Consider the following 14,580-nt stretch of genomic DNA (forward strand, 5'->3'; position numbering starts at 1 on the left):
AAAAGGGTATACATTAGGGGTGGCAAAGTGGGCAAAGTGGGCAAGTTGGATGGGTTTGGGTAATGGGTCAAGATGAGTTTGGGTTAGGATAGGTATAGGTCAGGATGGGTTTTAAAAAAAAGGGTTAGATGTGTAATGGGTCAAGATGGGTTTGGGTTAGGATAGGTATAGGTCAGAATGAGTATTTTTTTAAAAAATAAAAAAAAATCAAAAATGTTATAAACTAGACATTTTAGGCCCAACCCATTACTTATGGGCTTTAGGGTTTATAGTTTTGTTTATCTATATATTGTAATGTTGAATAGAATGAAATATGAGAATTCAGTTTATCTCTTTTTCTCTTTGGTTTTTATCACGTTATCAGCACTTTGATTCTCCACTAGGATTTACTGGCCATCAGACACGTTAGATTCAACAGATTCAGCACTTTTGTTCATCATATCCTGGTATACATATTCATAATCTCTACTCAGTGTTCAATGTTTCCCAATTAATTTTTCTACAATTTTTCTTTTGAACTTTAGAACAAATTAGGACTGCCCTGTCTTTGTGTTTTAGGACAGAAACGAAATCGAAAATATCACAATCCATTAACAGAATACACAGTATCGAGTAATATCCCATTACTATATTATTATTATTATTATTATTTAATAATTCAATATTTAATTTATTTGAAATACAAAATAAATAATATCATGTAATCGAATACACGGTATCGAGTGATATCCTTCAGCCAAATTCGTCCCAGGTGATATTAGAATAATGTCTCTGTGCGTCCTCCTTCCAGCCGTATAATATATATGTCTCTAGTTCCTTTTTGTCCAAGGTTAGGGTTTCTTTTATAGCCATAACAGTGTTAAATTAATTTATTCACATGGCCTATAGTCAACTTTCACGTAAGCTCTCTGGACTTCTAGTCTTTTGTGGCCCAATGTGGACTCAATAATTAAAAGGCAGCAGCATGTTTTTTTTTTTTATAATTCGCATCCTCTGTGTATCAATATATACCTCGTATATATATTCCATGACATCTAGGCTCTTGTGAATCATAATAAGATGTTGCCTAACAGCAAATAAATGAAATATGGATGCTATTTTGTTGTAATGGGTATCTTAGCAGCTCAAACTTCATACGGTAATTTTAATTCAGTCACTGGCGCCATCCGTAGTATATATTCATTATAAACTCAACAAAATACTTTAAATAATTTATTATGCATCATAGCCGTATTCCATCGAATGACTCTACACATTAAAGGGTCTCATACATATTTTAATATATTGGATACAAAATCAATTAATGAGTTTATTTCCCTTCTCTATTTTATAAACATATTTAAAGTTTAGAACCTGCAGTTCCAACAAAAGAGAACCCGAAGTTCTCATACAATATACATTTCTTTCCTTTGTAGAAAATATGTCGAACTTATCAAAGCTTGAATTCACCGCTATTGACATCTCGGGTAACAACTACCCCTGTAGACTCTTGTTGCTAAAATTCATTTGACGGCAAATAATTTGGGGGAGACAATTATTGATGGTAATCAAACTTCACCTCAAGATAAAGCGAAAGCTATGATATTCCTCCGCCATTATCTTCACGAAGATCTAAAGCGGGAATATCTAACTGTTGAGGACCCCCTTGAACTATGAAAAAATATTAAAGAACATTTTGACCACCAGAAGTTGGTCTTACTCCCCAAAGCCGGCTATGAATGGCTTTATTTACGACTACAGGATTTTAAGACCGCCAGTGAGTATAATTCTGCCTTGTTCCACATTACCTCTGAGTTAAAATTATGTGTTGAAAAAAAAAACCCCGATGAATACATGCTTGAAAATTTTTCTCAACGTTCCATGCCTCAAACATGTTCCTGTCGTAGCAATACCGGGAACGTAAATTTACTAAATATTCTGAATTGATATCATGTCTTCTGGTCGCGGAGCAAAACAACAAGCTCCTACTCCAAAACCATCAATCGTGACCCGCCGGTGCAAGCCCATTCCCCGAAGCAAATGTGGCCAATTCTCAAAGCGGACGAGGTAGAGTTAGAGGCCGCGGCCCCAGCGGAGGTCGTGGTCGACGACGGGGATATACATGGCATCGAGAGTCCCAGAACACTAAAAATAGCAGTGGTGAATCGAGTCGACATAATACGGGGCGACCTTCAAACGGAAAAGTAGCGGGAACCAAAGCAACATTTGTTATAAATGTGGGATGTCAAATCATTGGTCCCGCACATGCCGCACCCTTAAACACCTCATAGAGGCATCTCAACGCATAATGAAAGAAAAAATGAAAGAATACTGAAACTAATCTGATTGAGGATAATGTACCATTTATGCTTTACTTTTCATACTGTGACCTTTGTATTTGGCTTGGTTTGAAACTATTGCAATGTTTCATTTTACTTCTTTGCATTAACTTTTATTTATTTTTATTTCCTAAAGAAATATGTATCCTAGCTCCAGTAGAGCTATTATTGGTGATGAATGTCTGGTAGATAGCGGTAGTACTAATATTATTCTCAAAGATATGAAATTTTTCTCTGAGTTGTCTCCGGCAGAGACACCGATTAGTACTATATCTGGTGTCAGTAACCTTATCGAAGGCTCCGGCAGAGCACACATAACATTATCCTCGGGTACCAAATTAACTATTGATAATGCATTATATTCTTGTAAATCCAGAAGAATTTTACTTAGCTTTAAAGATATTCGAAAAAACGGTTACCACCTAAAAACAATATCTGGAAATAATATTGAATATCTTCAAATTACTTCCAAAAAATGGCAAAGATACAATTGTTGAACAATTAGAAGCCTTATCCTCTGGATTATATTGTACTAATATCAATCCTATCGAATCATACATGGTGAGTAACCAAAAGCTGTTAGATAAAGACACATTCAATATATGGCATGACCGTCTAGGTCACCCTGGTAGCATAATGATGAGACGAATAATGTCACACCCCGGCCGCGTGTAACGTGCAACCGCGGCGGAAACGCCGGGGAGTGTTGTGGACAGAATTAATTGTTTCATAACCATGGAAATCAAAGTTACATTTTATTTATTAAACAAGCGTAATACATTGTCTTAAACAGGAAAACAAAGAGTTTATAACATAATTAACTAAGTCTATCTTCATTTTTAGTCTCTAAGGCACAGGTCCGCCCTAGTGTCATGATCATCATCCTATGGAATAGCTCCTGAAAACACATGTGAAAGTAGGTACGTCAGTATAAAAATGCCTGTGAGATACATAGGTTTTGTGAAAATGAGATTCATGACTTGAGTTTAAAGAAATGTTTAATAACAGTCAGTCATGAACCTTGTAATTTGTCTTGCTTTGTAAACCATTTGAAAAACGATAATATCAGATGATATGTATAGATAAGTGTAAGGTTAAACGAGTAACCAAGTAAAATGAGTTGAATAAGATAAGTTGTTTGTAAAAATAATGTCTTGTGAAGAATGTGTTATTTGTGTAAAATGTAATGTGTCTAAACTGAAATGACTTAGATAACGCTACGATATGTAATATTATACAAGCATTTATATATATGAAGTACCAGCGGCGTATCCACCATGTTTGTATCATATTACATACGCCACGTTACTCCAACCATTTACCCAAACCAACCACCATGTAAATTGTTCATGTATAAATCAATTGTCAAGTGTTATTGTGTAAACCATATCGAAATGTCTATGTTCAATGTAAACCACCAAGTATGTATATCAATGTCAAAATGTTTATGTTTAATGTAGATCATGTAATGTGTACCCAAAATATATCTTGTATGGTAAGTGAGATGTATCAACTAAACCATATGTAAAATACACAAAACAAGGTGTTGAAGTAAAACATGGTTTAAATCAACGTTATGTTTTGTGGAACAATGCATGCTCTACTGATATTAACATTTATGCGGTATTGTGAAATATGCATACATCCAAGCCTTGAGACTGTGGCGATAAACCCTTAAACAAATTAATGGTTGATCTAAGTTATGTATATCAAATTCGGTCATTCCTTCCAATCCAAACAAACCCAGGATTTCAGGAACGGGAGTTGTCAATTCCTATGGTACCACTACCTACTAACGAACGGCGTAGCTAATGTTAATGAATGTATTGTTCCATGTTAAACAAACCAAATGTCATAACAAAATGAAGGCATGTGATGTAAGCAATTGTACTAAGTATGCACACAATGGGCATAAATAGCATGAAATGTAATGTGAACCAATGTACTAAGTATGCACACAATGGGCATACATAGCATGAAATGTGATGTAAAGCAATGTACTAAGTACGCTCACAATGGGCATACATAGCATGAAATGTGATGTGAACCAATGTACTAAGTACGCACACAATGGGCATACATAGCATGAAATGTGATGTAAAGCAATGTACTAAGTACGCACACGATGGGCATACATAGCATGAAATGTAATGTAAAGCAATGTACTAAGTACGCATACAATGGGCATACATAGCATGAAATGTAATGTAAAGCAATGTACTATAATGTACTAACGAACATAGCAGGCATATGATGTGAAAACAGGGAAAGCATGAAAGTAACAAGTAGGCACATGTGTTTCACCCCAAAACAGTTTGGAAAACAGTAAAAGAGGGGTTCAATGTACTCACCTGAGATTGCTTTGAATTCCTTGTGCAAAAATCACACAATGCTAGAGATCACGGGATATCAAACGGCACCTAATAGGTAGCTATATTAATATACCGGACCAAAATCGGAAGGATCGGATAGTATGCGGGTTCGTAAACCAAAAGAGTATGGAGACTCGTGAAATATGGTTTAACAAAGCCTACATACTAAAATGAAACCAAACCTAAGTGCTTGCGATCCATTACGACCCGCTTAGGTAGCTTATGCTACCTTAACGCGTCGTTCGCGTAGAACGCGTTTGGAACGCCTAACATCGTGGCCATAAGGTATAACCTCGGAAGGTTATAGCTATGGTTACCTAATGTGTTTGGTCGGATCCGAATGATCGACCAAATGGGTTGGGTTCGAAAGTATAAGCGATGGTTTAGATCGCTTACCTTACGACCCTATATAAGCACTATATTAAAAGTGACGAGCTAAGCATGTTAGAACATGCTTAACTAAGTTTAGAAAACAGGTTTGGCATCAAAACAAACGGCTTTGATGCTCACGAGTAGTTTGGTTACAAAATACGCAAGAATGCGCATTTTGGCCGAAACTACGACTCGTCACTGAGCCTAGATAACGTGGTAATCAGTAGGTATAGTCACTACGGACTATAACCATCGTGATCACGCTCACGTTATGAAGTTCCATGAACTTCGTGTTAACCATAGGCTGGTCACACAGAAAGTCAAACAAAACTTCGACTTTCGGACTCGAAAAGCGACTAAAGAACGAAAGAACACTTACAAAGGGTCCCCGAATGCTAATCTCGATCCAAGGAACTCAGGATGAAGCAATGGCTCCAACTTAGAGTTTTAGATCAGATTCTTGTGAGTTTTACACAAAGGGGGGGGGGGTATTTATAGGAAAAGTAGAGCCGTTAGGATCGTTTCTTGAATATCGTGCCACGATCTCGCCCGTACACTTGTCGAATTGTTGTGGTACATCTGATCTTGCCCCTTATTGGCTGGAAGAGACAAGGGCAAGATTGGCCTTTCACTTCATGAAGAGGCAACAACATTAAATGCTGAATCTGCTGTACTGGGGATGCCTTACGGACCGTATGGGTGATGGCTTACGGTCCGTAAGCCCTTAGTTTGGCAGATTTACAGTTTTGGTCCCTGCAGCCCCAAAACTTGGTATTTGATGCATTTTTGACACGTTTAAGCCCCGTTAACCCCATTTCAAAGCTCTAAAATGAAGTTAAAGTATAGGGAACTTAAAATGTGCTCAAAAATATCTCGGATGTCGGTTCATTTGGCCATACGGTCGCGATGTTCGGTTAATTACGACGGAATGCGCATAAGCGCGAAAAATGATCCAAATAACGCGACGAATGGATTTTTCTCATGCCATACACTAAGGCATAATATTATAATGCTTACATAAATTTTTGGATGTCCGGATGTATTCAGAACGTAAGTTATGCATGAAAGTGCAAACTTGTGCGCTTTTTGACACTTTTAGTCCCTGAATGATCCAAAAGTTTATTTTAGCATACCAAACCCCTCAAAGCCTATTTCTAATATGTTTAACTTATGGACATGTTCCGGAATGTTCGTTACAGTTCAAATTGGCATACTTTCACAGTTTGTCAAGTTTAGTCCCTGTAAGCGCTTTAACTTGTTTTTGCTATACCAAAGCCTTCAAAACTTATTTCTAAGTTATGTAAAGGTTATTTAAGGTATGTTGAGTATATGTTGATGTTCCGGAGCATTTTTCGCAGTAAACTGAGTACGTTTACGCATCAGTTTGCGTATAACTCTCCAGAAAGTGATGTAGAGTTTGAAATTGAACAAAAGTCAAAACATGAAAAATGTTAAACACAACCAAACAAACATTGGGATCAAATAACATTGTTTTATTGATAATAGAACTATTCATAATGATTACAAGCACAAATGTTACAGTCTCCCCTACTTGTGGAAATTTCATCCCGAAATTTATTTAGAGGAAACTCGTGGAAACAGATGCGGATATTTCGCCTTCATTTGATTTCACATTCCCAAGTAAACTCGGGTCCACGTTTAGATTCCCAGCGAACCTTGACCAAAGGAATGCGCTTGCGTTTAAGCCACTTGACTTCACGTTCCATGATTTCTACCGGTTTCTCAACAAATTTCAGTGTTTTATCAACACGAATCTCGTCAAGCGGTATGTGGAGGTTCTCATCAGCTAAACACCTCTTGAGATTGGACACGTGAAAAGTTGGATGAACATTTCCAAGTTCAGGAGGTAATTCAAGTCTGTAGGCTACCTTACCGATTCTTTCGACGATCTTGAATGGTCCAACGTATCTAGGTGCAAGATTTCCTTTCTTTCCGAATCTGATCACACCTTTCCAAGGTGAGACCTTAAGTAATACACGATCACCGACTTGAAAATCCAAGGGCTTGCGTTTTAGGTCCGCGTAACTCTTTTGACGGCTTCTAGCTGTCTGAAGGTTATCACGAACTTTCTTTACCTTATCTGTTGTCTCTAAAATGAGGGCAGGTCCAGTAAGCTGAGCCTCACCGATCTCATTCCAGCAGACTGGTGAACGACATTTTCGACCATAGAGAGCCTCGAAAGGAGCCATGTTGATGCTGGAGTGATAACTATTGTTGTAGGAGAATTCAATCAATGGAAGATGTGAATCCCAACTACCACCAAAATCGATCACACAAGCTCTAAGCATATCCTCCAGTGTCTGGATTGTTCTTTCAGATTGACCATCCGTTTGCGGATGATAAGCTGTGCTCAGATTAAGTTGGGACCCCATAGCAGATTGCATGGTTCTCCAAAAATGAGAAGTGAAACTAGCATCTCTGTCAGAAATGATGTTCAAAGGAACACCATGTCGAGCTACAATTTCATCCACGTAGATTTGAGCAAGTTTGTCAGCCGAAAAATACTCACGGATTGGCAAGAAATGCGCTGACTTGGTAAGACGATCAACGACTACCCAGATGGCATCGTGACCTTTCTTTGTGCGCGGGAGTTTGGTAATGAGATCCATAGTAATGTTTTCCCATTTCCAAACTGGGATCTCTGGTTGTTCCAATAATCCGGAAGGACACTGATGTTCAGCCTTAACCTTAAGACAAGTAAGGCATTTGGATACGTATAAGGCAATGTCTTTCTTCATACCAGGCCACCAATACTGAATACGAAGATCCTTATACATCTTATCTGAGCCAGGATGAATAGAATAACGAGACTTATGGGCTTCATCCATAAGCAAGGTACGAAGATTATCTTGGCTTGGGACCCACAAACGGTCCATGAAGTAATATGATCCATTGTCCTTCAGTTCTAGAGCAGGAGTTATGTGATAAGGAAATTCCTTATCCATCAAACCTTGTGAAACACAAGATTGTTGAGCCTGAGAAATACATGCTTGGATATCGGTTTGAATAACAGATTGGACACGTACACAATGAAGCTTAGTACGTTCCTTGCGACTCAAAGCATCGGCTACGACATTCGCCTTACCAGGATGGTAGCGAATTTTGCAGTCATAGTCGTTTAGAAGCTCCGCCCAGCGTCGTTGCCTCATGTTGAGCTCTTTCTGATTGAAGATATGCTGAAGACTTTTGTGGTCCGTGAAAACCACACATTTTGTACCGTACAAATAGTGTCTCCAGATCTTAAGAGCGAAGACAACTGCGCCCAACTCAAGATCATGAGTGGTGTAGTTCTTCTCATGTATCTTCAACTGCCTTGATGCGTATGCTATGACTTTGTTTCTTTGCATCAGGACGCAACCAAGACCTAATTTAGATGCGTCGCAATAAACGACGAAATCATCATTGCCCTCGGGCAAAGTTAGGACAGGCGCGTCACAAAGTTTCTACTTCAAGTGTTGAAAAGCTTCCTCTTGCTTGAATCCCCAATCAAAGGGTTTGTTCTTCTGAGTTAGAGCAGTTAGCGGAACTGCAATCTTTGAGAAGTTTTCAATGAAGCGGCGGTAATAACCCGCCAGACCAAGAAAAGAACGAACTTCAGTAGGAGTAGTAGGCGTATCCGAATCCTTGATCGCACTGATCTTGGAGGGATCTACGTGAATACCTTGTTCGTTGACAATGTGTCCTAAGAATTGAACCTCTTTAAGCCAGAATTCACACTTGGAGAATTTGGCGAAAAGTTGCTCTTTCTTTAGGAGTTCCAAAGTAAGACGGAGATGTTGCTCATGATCAGCTCGCGTCTTAGAATATATTAAAATGTCATCAATGAAAACGATGATGAACTTATCTAAATAAGGCTTGCAGACCCTATTCATCAAGTCCATGAAAACAACAGGAGCATTAGTCAAACCGAATGGCATGACTGTAAACTCATAATGCCCATAGCGAGTGCGGAACGCTGTCTTGGGAATGTCTTCTTCATGCATACGAAGCTGATGATATCCAGATCGTAGATCAATCTTTGAAAAATAAGAAGCGCCTTGCAATTGATCAAAGAGATCATCAATGCGAGGTAGGGGATATCGATTCTTGATGGTGAGCTTGTTAAGCTCACGATAATCGATACACATCCTGAAAGATCCATCCTTCTTTTTGACAAAAAGAACGGGAGCACCCCAAGGTGAAAAGCTAGGACGGATAAAACCTTTGTCAGAGAGCTCCTGAAGCTGCTTAGATAACTCTTGCATCTCAGACGGTGCAAGACGGTATGGAGCTCTTGCAATGGGATTTGCACCAGGTACGAGATCAATACAGAACTCGACTTGGCGTGCTGGAGGTAGACCAGGTAACTCGTCAGGGAAAACTTCAGAATAATCCCGAACGACAGGAATATCTGAAATAGTCTTACCCTTGCCTTTATCTTGTGTAACATGTGCTAAGAAAGTCACATAGTTCTTCCGTAGATACTTCCGTGCTTTAAAACAAGACATGAGTTTGAGACCACCGGCAGGCTTCTCACCACGAACCTGTAGGATCTCGCCTGTCGACAGCGGCACACGAACAATCTTCTCAGAACAAACTATCTCTGCGCGATGCTTAGATAACCAATCCATACCCACAATAACGTCGAAGCTTCCAAGTTGCATTGGCGTGAGGTCAATAGGAAAAATATGGTCGTTAAGGTTCAACTGGCAGTTGCGGAGAACAGAATCAAGAACAATGGGTTCACCGCTTGCCACTTCTACTGTCAATGGTTTACCTAGTTTCGTTCTAGACACGCGAAGCATTGGCTCAAAAGACAATGACACAAAACTCTTGTCGGCACCCGAATAAAAAAGAACAGATGTTGGCTGATTATTAATAAAGAACGTATCGTTCACCACTTCATTGTCAGCTTGTGCCTCTTGTGCATTCATGTTGAAGACTCGACCTCGAGCCTGAGCCTGATTCTGATTGGCATTCTGATTCCGGTTGGCTAGTCTTGGGCACCGATTCCTGTAGTGGGTCAGATCCCCACAGTTATAACAAGCACCTGGTAGGTAGTTTGGTCGTGCAGCCTGACCCTGTTGCTGAGCAGGAGGCTGAGCAACTGGTTGAGCCGGGTTCTGAACTGCGCGATTTTGAGCAAACCGACAAACATCGGCAAGATGACCTGACTTCCCACAGTTAGTACAGAAACGGCACTGATGTTGCGGCTGATGGTGACTGTTGCATCTATTGCACAAAGGTGCACTTCCTGAATAGGGCTTCTTTGCTGGAGGCTGTGCGGGTTGGTTGGGAGCTGCCTGGTTAGCTTGGGCAGTAACAGCATAGTTTTGGGAAGCCTTACGCTTCTTTCCCCTTTTCGATGAACCAGAATCCCTTCCATTTTTGTTTTGACCTTTCTTGCTATCTTCCTTATCAGACGACTGTTTCTTTCCCTTGTCACCCTACCTGTGTAATTTATTCTTCCGAATCTGCGACTCAGTCAGTGTCGCTGATAACTCGATTGCCTGACGGAGTGTGGTAGGGTTACTACCAGTGATAATGTCTTGTACCGAGTCAGGCAGGCCGTCGATGTACCTTTCGATAGCCTTGTCGAGTGGGGCAACCATAGTCGGGCAAAGCAGACTCAACTCCTTAAACCTATCAGTATATGCCCTGTGTTCGCCACTATCTTGTTTCAAATAATCAAACTCCTTCTCCAACGCTCGTTGTTCATGACGAGGACAAAACTCCCTCATCATAAGAGCTCTTAGTTCAGCCCACGTCTGTGCTAGAGCAACTTCTGCACCACGGTCTCTCGTTACCCCATTCCACCATGTAAGAGCCCTCTTCTGAAACACACTTGAAGAAAACTCGACCTTCCGATTATCCGGACACTGCACGTGGCGAAAAGTATTCTCGATGCTCTCGAACCATTGAAGAAGCCCAGTTGCTCCCTCAGAACCACTAAACTTGAGTGGTTTAGCCGAGTTAAAATTCTTGAAATTGCATGTGCCATTGTTGTTGTTGTTGGCTTGGTCCCATTGAGCAAAGAGATTTGGGAATTGAGCAGCCATCTGCTGCGCAATAATTTCTGCCAGCTCGATCCGAAAGGAAAATGAGTGAGATGATCGGATGAGAGAATGAGATGAAATAGAATCAACAAAAGCAAAGATGGTGGTTACGCATCGCAAAGCAAACAAGTGACACGAAATGTCTAGTCAAAGTAAGTGGGTCAAAATAATGTATCGAAGACATGTTCGCCTATAAGTGAACACTCACCCCAAGGGTTCCCAGGTAAGAGTGACTGGTCCGATTATGTGGATTTGTACAAACACTCTAGCCTTAGACAGAAAACTCAGGGTACAGGCATTCACTCTTCCAGTTCGCACGTGTTCACACTATTAAAACCCGAAAACCTTGACGAGATTTTTGAGAATCCAAAGGGGTTCAAAACCTTATAACAGATGGTTCAAAACCTAGTAATCAATCATCCTAGAACAGATGATTAATTTTCAAAGTGGATTCGGAATCGAAGTTCCCGTTGTGGTTATCACCTAAGGATAGGTGAAGTGCATGTTTTAAAAATCTAAACACAAGATAACTTGTGTTAGGGTTCTAGAAAGTTATAGTCTAGGTCAAAGCATTACTAATAACCTAATTCCCTATAACCATTGGCTCTGATACCAACTCTTCTGTCACACCCCGGCCGCGTGTAACGTGCAACCGCGGCGGAAACGCCGGGGAGTGTTGTGGACAGAATTAATTGTTTCATAACCATGGAAATCAAAGTTACATTTTATTTATTAAACAAGCGTAATACATTGTCTTAAACAGGAAAACAAAGAGTTTATAACATAATTAACTAAGTCTATCTTCATTTTTAGTCTCTAAGGCACAGGTCCGCCCTAGTGTCATGATCATCATCCTATGGAATAGCTCCTGAAAACACATGTGAAAGTAGGTACGTCAGCATAAAAATGCCTGTGAGATACATAGGTTTTGTGAAAATGAGATTCATGACTTGAGTTTAAAGAAATGTTTAATAACAGTCAGTCATGAACCTTGTAATTTGTCTTGCTTTGTAAACCATTTGAAAAACGATAATATCAGATGATATGTATAGATAAGTGTAAGGTTAAACGAGTAACCAAGTAAAATGAGTTGAATAAGATAAGTTGTTTGTAAAAATAACGTCTTGTGAAGAATGTGTTATTTGTGTAAAATGTAATGTGTCTAAACTGAAATGACTTAGATAACGCTACGATATGTAATATTATACAAGCATTTATATATAGGAAGTACCAGTGGCGTATCCACCATGTTTGTATCATATTACATACGCCACGTTACTCCAACCATTTACCCAAACCAACCACCATGTAAATTGTTCATGTATAAATCAATTGTCAAGTGTTATTGTGTAAACCATATCGAAATGTCTATGTTCAATGTAAACCACCAAGTATGTATATCAATGTCAAAATGTTTATATTTAATGTAGATCATGTAATGTGTACCCAAAATATATCTTGTATGGTAAGTGAGATGTATCAACTAAACCATATGTAAAATGCACAAAACAAGGTGTTGAAGTAAAACATGGTTTAAATCAACGTTATGTTTTGTGGAACAATGCATGATCTACTGATATTAACATTTATGCGGTATTGTGAAATATGCATACATCCAAGCCTTGAGACTGTGGCGATAAACCCTTAAACAAATTAATGGTTTATCTAAGTTATGTATATCGAATTCGGTCATTCCTTCCAATCCAAACAAACCCAGGATTTCAGGAACGGGAGTTGTCAATTCCTATGGTACCACTACCTACTAACGAACGGCGTAGCTAATGTTAATGAATGTATTGTTCCATGTTAAACAAACCAAATGTCATAACAAAATGAAAGCATGTGATGTAAGCAATTGTACTAAGTATGCACACAATGGGCATATATAGCATGAAATGTAATGTGAACCATTGTACTGAGTATGCACACAATGGGCATACATAGCATGAAATGTGATGTAAAGCAATGTACTAAAAAAGGGTAGTTGCACGGTACCCCTGACCGCGGAAGGGATCTCCCTTCCCAGTTCACCACCCGACAAGGATCCCTGGCGGCAAATACCCATAGCCATCAAAGAGGGGTAAGAAACATGTTTCGAACCCGAGACCTCGAGTGTCCTCGGTCCGACTTTAAAGCGGGTGTCGGTGGCCACCAAAGTGGCACTAATGGGAATTGAACTTGGGTCTCCATTGGAGAACCCAAGTCACTCCACCACACAATGGGCATACATAGCATGAAATGTGATGTAAAGCAATGTACTAAGTACGCACACAATGGGCATACATAGCATGAAATGTAATGTAAAGCAATGTACTAAGTACGCACACAATGGGCATACATAGCATGAAATGTAATGTAAAACAATGTACTATAATGTACTAACGAATATAGCAGGCATATGATGTGAAAACAGGGAAAGCATGAAAGTAACAAGTAGGCACATGTGTTTCACCCCAAAACAGTTTGGAAAACAGTAAAAGAGGGGTTCAATGTACTCACCTGAGATTGCTTTGAATTCCTTGTGCAAAAATCACACAATGCTAGAGATCACGGGATATCAAACGACACCTAATAGGTAGCTATATTAATATACCGGACCAAAATCGGAAGGATCGGATAGTATGCGGGTTCGTAAACCAAACGAGTATGGAGATTCGTGAAATATGGTTTAACAAAGCCTACATACTAAGATGAAACCTAACCTAAGTGCTTGCGATCCATTACGACCCGCTTAGGTAGCTTATGCTACCTTAACGCGTTGTTCGCGTAGAACGCGTTTGGAACGCCTAACATCGTGGCCATAAGGTATAACCTCGGAAGGTTATAGCTATGGTTACCTAATGTGTTTGGTCGGATCCGAATGATCGACCAAATGGGTCGGGTTCGAAAGTATAAGCGATGGTTTAGATCGCTTACCTTACGACCCTATATAAGCACTATATTAAAAGTGACGAGCTAAGCATGTTAGAACATGCTTAACTAAGTTTAGAAAACAGGTTTGGCATCAAAACAAATGGCTTTGATGCTCACGAGTAGTTTGGTTACAAAATACGCAAGAATGCGCATTTTGGCCGAAACTACGACTCGTCACTGAGCCTAGATAACGTGGTAATCAGTAGGTATAGTCACTACGGACTATAACCATCGTGATCACGCTCACGTTATGAAGTTCCATGAACTTCGTGTTAACCATAGGCTGGTCACACAGAAAGTCAAACAAAACTTCGACTTTCGGACTCGAAAAGCGAATAAAGAACGAAAGAACACTTACAAAGGGTCCCCGAATGCTAATCTCGATCCATGGAACTCAGGTATGAAGCAATGGCTCCAACTTAGAATTTTAGATCAGATTCTTGTGAATTTTACACAAAAGGGGGGGTATTTATAGGAAAAGTAGAGCCGTTAGGATCGTTTCTTGAATATCGTGCCACGATCTCGCCCGTACACTTGTCGAATTGTTGT

This window comes from Helianthus annuus, chromosome 15, assembly GCF_002127325.2.
Source record: "Helianthus annuus cultivar XRQ/B chromosome 15, HanXRQr2.0-SUNRISE, whole genome shotgun sequence".
Classification (NCBI taxonomy): domain Eukaryota; kingdom Viridiplantae; phylum Streptophyta; class Magnoliopsida; order Asterales; family Asteraceae; genus Helianthus; species Helianthus annuus.